Source organism: Parasteatoda tepidariorum, chromosome 5 (genome assembly GCF_043381705.1).
Source record: "Parasteatoda tepidariorum isolate YZ-2023 chromosome 5, CAS_Ptep_4.0, whole genome shotgun sequence".
NCBI classification, from domain to species: Eukaryota; Metazoa; Arthropoda; class Arachnida; order Araneae; family Theridiidae; genus Parasteatoda; species Parasteatoda tepidariorum.
The window spans coordinates 45,041,776-45,052,229 of NC_092208.1; the positions used below are offsets into that span (position 1 = coordinate 45,041,776).

The 10,454-nt window shown below is 26.8% G+C and overlaps 1 protein-coding gene across 3 annotated transcripts in view; it reads left to right on the forward strand.

Annotated features, from left to right (window-relative positions):
• LOC107438874 (uncharacterized) overlaps nt 1-10,454 on the forward strand; it is a 79,165-nt gene that overhangs the window by 20,494 nt on the left and 48,217 nt on the right. The window lies entirely within an intron of this gene.

A 10,454-nucleotide genomic window follows, 5' to 3' on the forward strand; every position in this document is an offset into this window, starting at 1 on the left:
AAAAGATTAAAATCGGTGTCTGGCAATCTTATCTTTTTAATCAGGATTCGACAATCTTAGCCTTAGTTTCTAGAAAGTTTGGAGAACAATTAATCTCAATGAGCTGTCAATTTTAATCCTTCCATGTCAAAATTATTATATTTTGTATGCAGTTTTTGATTGTTAATGTCTTCTTAATGAAGAATTATTATAATAAATCTCATTAGAAAAATAAGTTTTCCATGCTATATAATAAACGTTCCTGCATTATAAATTTTATGTAATAATAATGCACGAACGATTTATTTATTTGCTTTAAATCCCTTAAATACTTTAAGATTTATTGTTATAATTATGGTAAATAATAATCTTTCTCTCATAATCCAAATAACCTTGCGTCTTAAATTTTTTGCATGATTCTAAGACATATCCATTACTACAGTGTTTCCCAAACTTATGATTTTTGTGTACCCTTTCTAAATTTTTCGTAACACTGTGTACCACTAATAAAAAAATGAATGTATTTTTTACAATAAAAGAATTGCACGAAAGTTAAAAATCACTACTGGCTGTTGACACCATTAATTATTAACTGTTAACTCTGCAAAAAATAGTCAATAGAAAAATACGTAATCGTAAATTTTCATGGCTATCTTTGTTTTCAAATGAATTTTTTTTTTGAAATTTTCGTTTGTTGCAAGATATTTCGTATAAGAACGCGTACCCTACTAAACTGTTCCCGTACCCCTAGGGGTACGCGTACCACACTTTGGGGAACACTGCATTACTATATATAAGATATCTCAATTGAAAAGAAAAAAAAATATGTTTGTGGTAATTTTAACGTTTGAGAAGAAGTTCAGGAGTTGACAATTTTTGTCATAGGTTCTAGTCAGATACCAAATTAATTTAAAAAGCATATTTCTCAATAATTTAAACGGAAATTTATGAGGCTATTACATTCAAAATATTTAGTACAAAGTGTTTAACTTGCGTAAAATGTGATTTTAAATTATATTTATAAATTCACAATGTTGTTAACCTCAAATACATACTCTGATGATCTTAAGTCTTAAGGAGTTGTTATAGGAGTACTAATTATATTATACTAATTATATTATACTAATTATATTATACTAATTATATTATACTAATCATATTACACTAATTATATTACACTAATTATATTATACTAATTATATTATACTAATTATATTAAGGAGTACTAATCATATTGATGTCAACAGCAGAGTTGCTGATTTCCGTTTAAGACAAAATGCTGTTAGTTAGAATGCACATTTAATTTTTTGGCGGAGTAAACTATTCGTAGCTATCACTATTTATTTACAGCTATAATATAATTTTTTGTCAAAGGGTCATTTTCAAAAAACTTGCACTTTTAATGTCCCAAGACTTGTAATTAAAATTATTATAAAAATGTAATTAAAATTATTCCAAATAAAATTACTCTTATTACCCAAATTAACTTACTCTAAGTTTTTAGTATATGCAGATGCATAAAAATTAGTAGCTTAAAAATAATGCCTTTGTAGCACCGTTTTAATGCGCCAGATAGAACTAAATTGATGAGTCCCAGCTTTTTTTTTTGCATCTTGTTTGACTGCAATTAAATCAAATGTTAATTGATAACGGTTTTAATTCATCTAGAAGTGAAAATTTTGTTACATGTATTATATAGCGCAGCTTATCTGATATACAGCTTTAAAATTTCTCTTGAATAAAGATCAACCATTACGTCCAAAGATTTTTTTCACGCTGTTACTATAATTTGTTGCTACCAGTAGGTAAAAATTGGTCATATCACTCTCTGGGTTGTCCATTTTTAGATAAGGCAAGGTAAGGTTGTTTTACTTGCTTTTTCGTTCAGTTACTAGCATATTTTTTTAAAAAATTATTATAATTTATTCACCTGATTTTTTTTATAACATCAAATCACGTTTTTTAGTTTTGTGTAAACACTTCTTTTCAATTGAATCTGATGTCTAAGTAAATTGATTTGCCGTTTCATTTCCTCCTCTGTTATTCTCCCACTTTGTTAGCATGTTAATGACAACTTTATTGACTCCTATTTCTGTATTTTATTCAATATTATATTTATTAAAGAGATATGGGTTGCTATCAATTTCTGTAGGACTAAAATTCAGTAATTTGCAATGCAGAAGTATTTTGAGTTTAGCTCTACTGTCAGACTTCTGTTATCTTATGTTCACTCAGTTACTTACCATTTATTAAGCTTTATTTATCAAAAAGATTTAATAAAAAAGCAATTTATAGTGCTTTACCGTGTAAATTTGAATAAAGTGTAAGCTGCTTGCCTTTTCAGGTGACTTATTTTTATCACTTTTGAATATTGGTAATGGAGATGAACATAATGCAGATTTAAGTTAATGTTTTTATTATTATTATTATTTTATAATTCAAAATCAAAAAGTGAACTGCTGCTTTAAGTTTGATGGACAAGAAACATTTTTTTTAAAGAAAAAATTATTAATGTTTTTCCATTTTGAAAATAACACGTACAATGAGTTTTAGTTGTTAATGTGTAGTTATAGTTGTGAATAGTCTACTTTTTCGAAACTAATGTAGAAATGAAAGGTTTTTATAACCTTCAGCATTTTCGGGAAGTTTTTGAAAATTGACGGCATTGATTTAAAGTGTTTCTAAAAATATTTTTTTCACAAAATTAAAATATTTATTAATTATTCGTTCAAAAAATAATTTTAACTACAATTGCATATAAAAAAACGACTATAACGTACATGAATTGCCTGGGTTTAATGTATTAGTAACGTAAAACAAGTTTCAGCGAAATTCTACATGTGTTTTTTTTTTCTTTTTTTTCACTACTGCCTCCAGAGAACAAAAATCCGTAAAAATTGGAAGCTATGATTATTTTAAAATTCTTAATAATTTTGTATGTAAATTTTGTTGCATAAACAATTATTTAATAAGTTAATTCATAAATTATTTGAGTACGAGTAAGTGAACTTAAGTTACAGTATTATCTCTATGCTTCGAAGTTGAGATATTTTCCCATAAGGAATTAAATGCCTTGTTTCAAATTAAAATTCAAGGTACGTGATTATTCTAACAAAGGAAATTTACACGAATTGCGAGGTTTTTGAGTTAACTCCCATTGAGTATTTCTCGGTGGTATGTTTTTAAATTGTTTGAGTGTCATGGGATCAAGGTTTCATGTAAATAGAACTAGCCTATCTGTGTTATATGTTGTCTTTTTAGATGTAGAAAAATTTAAACTATTTTCTAATTATCTGGTGGAATGTTTTTATATGTTTTATTTACTTAAAGCATTCAAATGTAGAAAATTCTGTAAACAAAAAAGAAAAGTGAGTGAACATATTTTCATAGTCGATCATATCAGGAATATTGAAATTAATATTGTTTAATGTGCTGACTTAACTCAGTTAACGTACTGGAGAAAAAATACTGTAATCAATTATTGTAAGATGCTTGTTCATGATTTTTTTTCCGGAGGAAGTAAGGCTAAGAAATTGTTATTTTAAAGACATATTTACTATGTATATTATTTCATTGTCAAAAAGCAAACATTTAAAATTACTACATATGGCAAATTTACTTATTTTCGGGAATGGCTATTAATACGTTGGTTACAGTTGCTTAAAAATGATCATTAGAAGACAGGATTTACTATACAGATTTGGGAAAATGCATGGTGTCCTGCAATGACCACTCTCATTAATGTGCATTTTCTGAAAACCCTACAAAAAATGTATGGACTAGTATGAACGAGCGCTGCTCAAAATGTCGAAACAATAATGTGATATAATTGCTTTGAAATTTATTGATATTTGTGACCCGTGGTAGTCCAGTGGTTGCAAAATCTGATTTCGGAACAGAAGACAGCCGGAGTTTGATTCTCGACTCCGCTAAACCCACCGAGTACATGTGATATACACGATAGTATAATTTGTGGAAATGAAAGCCCTGTGGCCGGTCACTGATCTGTACCATGGGTACAGGGATCTGATGAAAATTTTCTTCTACTTTAGATCTATGTCTAGCCTCTTTAGATCTATGTTACTAGCGATACTTCTTCATTCAGTAAAAAATTCTTAATGTTAAGTATTTGATCAAAATGGCACCATAGATTGTTGAACTTATTTCTGTGAAATTCAGTGTGGTGTTGCAATAATTAAGTGAAAAATATTAGCAAGATATCACTTGTTTTCTAACGATGGGGGACGAGCAGTTAGACGACTGGAAGCAGGTCAAAATGTCATCTATGCGAGATGCTATGCGACAGCATGCCGGTGGTCTTTGCAGAAACACTACACCTGGAGAGAGAGCCACCTTGAGGGAGGAGTGGGACATTAAGTTACGTTACGGGGGGTCTAATAAGTTATATATATTTGACGATAGTCCCCCCCCCCAAAAAAAAAAACAGCCAAGCAAAGTTACCGCCGCAAACTAATATTTTAAGATAATCCCTACACTGGTTTAAGAGAGGAATATTTAATTTTACTTAGCTGCTAAGCAACCAAGTTCAGACTATTAAAAAATTTAAATATTGGTCTGTGATTTCTCGGATAAGTTTATTTATTAATAGTTAACAGAAAATATCTCGAAGTTTCTAGGCAATAGACAATTCTTAAGCTGATTTCTGACCAAAAAGCAAAGATTTTTTTTTTCCTTTTAATCTCCTTTGAAAAGAAATTCTCAATCGATAAATTAATTATGATTTTCTAAGCTTTTAGAATTTGAATACATGAACTTTTTATCTAAGATTATTTTGTAGTTTGTGGTTTTTGTAGTTTTTTCTTCATTTATACTAAAATCAAATTTACATAACTTATTATAACTATATACAAAATTTTTGGGATAATCATTTTTACAACTTTGATCGAGTCTTCTAGGCAAGATAGTTTGAAGAAACAAAAAAACAAAGCGCCTGTAAAATATGTAGATTGTGTATAGTAATTCGAATGCACAGTCACAAGATTTTACATAATTTGCGATATTTCCTTTTTCTATAACTGAAAGAATTGCTGAATTTTAAATGATATTTTAAAATAATTGAAATATGTTATGTTTAATAATAATATATTAAAATACTATGTTGCATATAGTATGATTCATTGCTCAAAAAATCGCTTCATTCTGCCAGATATTTAGATTACATGGTTTTCTTAGGATAAATATGATTTGCAAATAGCATCCTGATGTTTCGATACATTCTGAAACTTATTTTCACAAATTCACCATAAAATGTCGTACAACATGTTCTTCAATTGTAATATGCTACATTTATCACTAAATACAGCTACTAGGATTTCTTTGTTTTCTTATATATAACTGATATGATACTCTCCTTAGAAGCAGAGTTCATAAGGTCCTTAAGATATTGAAATGGTGGCACAAAAAGTTATAAAATATCTAAAAACTTATAAAACATACAATATTAAAAAAAAGATAAGGGATAAAATATTCCATTTCATTAACTCAAAATATCTGGTCTCAAAATTTTAATTTCAAACTTAAAAATAACTTTATAGTTACAATATTGATGATACGGTTCTCTTACTTTTTTAAAGACCATATGAATCCTGTTGAAATATTAAAATGCATTTACTTCTACGAGCAAAAAATCCTTATCAAAATTATGATCAAGATCCAAATGTAATGTAGTATAATTGATGATAAAAACTTAACTGGCTTCAAAAAATATGAAGAGGGAATTAAAAGTCGACACGTTTCAAGAGTTCAAATATAAACGCCCATTCTCAAGACTCGCCAGGCGTGAATCACTTGTGACTTTAATTTTTGGACGCTCAGAAACGTGTCAACTCTTATTATCATCTTTTATTTTTAAATCAATGAAGTATTTATCTTTTCCTTCCAGTTTCTTGGGATTATTCATTTAGTAACGCAGTATATTTAATTACTTCATGCGATATTAAAATAAGTTTTACGTAAGATAAATGCACAAGTTTTCAGATTGAAAAAAATAATTTGTCACTACTTTCTAAAAAAAATCAATGCAGCGAAAATTTTTTTACTGCTAATTTTAATAACATTTTTTTAAGAACATAAAAAAATTCCGTTTACAATTGAAATTTGAAAATTCTAATGTGAAAATGGATGTCCCCTAGCACCAGGAATCAAAATGAAATATTTACAAGGAAAAGCTATTTCAAACAAGTTAGCGTTTCCGTCCGACTTAAAGTTGTTTGAAAATGTATTTTATATTTATCGATTCCAAAGTTTATTTTACATATATTTTAGGGGTACTTCGATCAAATTTATTTTTACACCCAAATTTGTTTAAAATTATTATATAATTTGCTTAATGTAAGTTATTCAAGCTATATGATTTAATACATTTAAAGTATTATAGTAAACGGGTCTTCGCATATCCTTAACCTTGATACCACTATCATTAAATTAATGGAATAAGCTTAGATAAATAATAATAGTTAAATTTTTCCTCGTTTTAGCTTCAATAATTTGTTTAATCCAAACAGGTTTCAATTCTGGAAATAACGAAATTATTCAGTAGATTCCTTGGAGCAATATCATTCTAGTAATCTTTTGACGAAATATAGGAAAAATTGGTATTCACAGTTTCTGTAAAAGTATGTTAGCCTTCTCGCAGCGTATTTTTTTAAAAATCAAAATAAGTTCGAAAATTGCGTATTTTTTATTACATTTTTCAAATCAGCTGATGATTCTAAAATTGGCACGGCTTCGAAATCTTCTTACAAATTTCAATTTTTAGGTTTTGCTGAACAAAACAAGGCATTTTCCAAATTACAAAATTACACTATAAAAATATTTTGGGAAGTGTGTTAAAGTTAAAAAATAATTTTAACAAAAGTACGTTTTTTCAGCAGTTTTCTTTAAAAGAACAGCTTTCTTAAAGTTAAGGTGTGAAGTTTAAACGTAAAAAAAAGAAAATGCAGTTTGAATTTGTTTATTTAAAAAACAAGGAAAACAATTGTGGATTTCTGAGTGGCCCTAATATGTATTTACTTTTTACAAACCAAACAAAATAATAAAGCAAACAAATAAATAATTTGTTTGTTCAATCTTAGAGAAAAGGGTGCACTTATTTACTACGATACGTCCGTTTTGCATTTAGTAAATTTGCATAGAAAATGTTCTTAAATTCTTACTGCTTTACTTCTAAGACTTGCAAAAAAAAAAAAAAAAAAAAAAAAAACTTGGCAATTATTTGAAACGAATGTTAATTTAAAGAAAAACTTGAAGTACCAATGAAAATTAAGCAAAATAGTTTAGTATATTGTCTGCAAAAATTCGACGTGGTAGCATAAAGAAAGAGTAAAATGAATTAAATATAATGAAATAATTAGTTGAATAGTTCTGTGATTCACACGTGTCCAGGTAATTAAAAATTTAATTTCGCAATTAAGATATTCGGAATTCATTTAAAATACTGCGATATTTTAAGACGCTTGAAAATTTTAGCTAACGTATTCGACATTTCTTTATGTTCGGTATCTTTGTACTCCTTGTAGTGACTTATAAGACATGAACATTATTTTAGATATTCTATGTTGAAGTCACAAGAAACAATAATCACAATAATTTATTTTCATTTTTCGAAAAAATAGTATGCTTTGTAAATTGTCAGCTGTTTTGCATTAAATAATTTTTAACAGCAGAATTTTTTTAATTTCTTAACAAGATTTTATTCTCAACTAGCAGGCAATAATTCTAAGTTTTCTTTTAATATAAAAAGTTGATAATAATTTAAAAAGGAATTTTACTTTAAAGGAAAACATAAATTAAAGTACTAAAGACATTGATTAATGAAAACACATTATACTTGGTAGAGTAAGGAATAAGACTTTTAAAAATGTTAAATCAAAAATTATATTTAAATTAGGACTGTATAAAAGATTTGAGAAACTTTAAGATGCTTAAAAATGTGAACTACGTATTCGTATTAATAATATAAAATATATATTGAAGCAATTTATTAATATATTATTCCGAATCTATGTATACGTGTGTATATTAATGAAATTGTATCAATTATTAAAATAAAACTAAAAAATAAAATCTAACCTCATTTAATATAATCGCAACCTGATGTGTAATCATATTCTATCAGAAACATGTTTTTATAAAACTCGACATTCGTTGAATAAAATGTTTTTTAATCAATAAAATGTTTTATTTAAATAAATTATGTTTTATTTAAGTAACGAATACATTTTTAGACGACTAGAAAAGAAACATCGTAAATTATAAATAAGAAATAAAATAAAAAGGAGATTGGCAATCGGTTATTAGCGAAAAAAATATGAATGAAATTTTACGCTTCGTGCTCTAAGTCAAGTTCCTCGTAAGTTAACCACATTTAAATATTAATCGCCTCCATTTAAATATTTTTTCACTGTCTCCAAATTATTTTTTTAAAAATAATAAATTTTAATTTCCCCCGGCTTCTACTAATTAAAAGCGGTTGAAACTTTAGATTTAACAATAATAAAATGGGTAGATCAATATGGTATAAAAAAATTTCCACCTCATAATTCAAAATCTTTTCATCCTCAATTGAATTGAATAATAAAAAGTAATAAATATTAATTTTTGCATGAAATTATCTTTGGGTAAATGGGTTTTATGAGTGGGTGCATTTTTTTTCCAATTGCTTAATTAGTTTTAAAAACATGAAGAAAAACGCAAAAAGAGAAATAAACATTAAGGCGTTCGAACTTTGAATCGCTCTCCTAATCAAACTATGGACACCATATTTCCCAGATTTCAGCTACCCTCTGTTTTTTGAAAATTAAGAATCCAAATATGCAAAAAAAAAAAAGTTTATTCAGAGAAAGTACGTTTTTATGTCTGATTTNAAAAAAAAAAAAAAAAAAAAAAAAAAAAAAAAAGAAACTAATTTAGAGAAAGTCCGTTTTGTAACTTAACCGATTTCGTAACTGAATTAATAGTTAGCACTAAATAATTAGCATATTTGAGGTCACCCCTTGGAACCATTAAGATTTATACTTAGCACGTGAAAATCCAATCATTAGAACAAAAGTTACTCAGGGTGATACATTTTCTTTTTGTCCACTGTGTATACCCTTTACGTGGTTGCTTTAGCACTAAATTGCGAAAATGATGTAGCTCTCGCGTTTGTTTTCACAGTACAATTTCAACTTTCATATTCGCCGTTTTCTTACTCATAGCGATTGAGGTAAATCTTTATTTTCTTTTTAATAAAATTATTCATGACAAGAAGAATAAAAACAAAAAACTTACTTTGTTTGCTAATTTCTTATTTATACTGTTAATTTTTTTAAAAAAATAATTAATTTTTAAAGGGCATTTAATCAATACTTTATGGTATTTCTGATTAAATATTTACAAGTCCAGAAGGTCATATGAGAAATTTTTGCATGATCCGGCTTTTAGATTTTTGGATATTTTTTTGTACTAGAAAACAAAACAGCACAGATTTTATCAAGGACTAAACTTTATCAATTTTACTCCTAATTCGACGAATTAAATAAGTACTTCATTTTATATTTACTGCTCTGTTTATGTCAAACAAATTAGCATAACTTCTAAAATGCTGTAACTTTTATTAAAATAAAGATAACTGAAAACATTTTAAATTTACAATCTATCATCGAAGAAGTTATTAGCAAAATCGAGAAGTTCATTAGTATTATCCGATGGTTTAGTTTTAGTTATTAAGGATTTAAAAAAAAAATACCGGTCTGTATTGGAGTTTTGATTTTATAACATAGAGGGCAGCACTGAAAAATAACGATTGGTGTTAAAACAAAGATATTTCAAATACTGAAGATTTTGATTTATTCATTAGTTTTAATTCTAACTTTAATGTTCGAATTTTATACTTAAAAGATTTTCCCCGAAAACACTAAAAATGTTAACTGACATCTATTTTAATCTTTATTATTTTTTTTTAATGTTTCGTAATTTTTGGTGGACGGACAAAATTAAACAAACAATGTCTTTTATTATTTCTTTTATTTAAATTCTGGAGAAACGAATTTTTATTTTATTTTCTTAATCTATTCTAATTGTACGAGAGTTAGGAATTTCAGATTCTTTACTCATTATCTTTCCTTTCTATCAACTATTTTAATAGGTAGTGCTTTAAATCCGTATTTCTAAAGATATATATATATATATATATAAGTTCAAAATGAAGAATAAAACAAAGAAAAATTAAAGACATATGAAAAAAAAGGGGGGAGGAATAATAAGTAAAAAATAACAAACAACAGTTCCCTTTTTTTTCATATGTCTTTAATTTTTCTTTGTTTTATTCTTCATTTTGAACTTATCTATTGAGTGCTGTTTACTTGCAGCTTAAGCGCAATAAATGTTACTTATTGTTTTTCTTAACTTTCTTAGTGTTTTCTTGTATTTATTTATTTATTATATATATATATATATATATATATATATATATC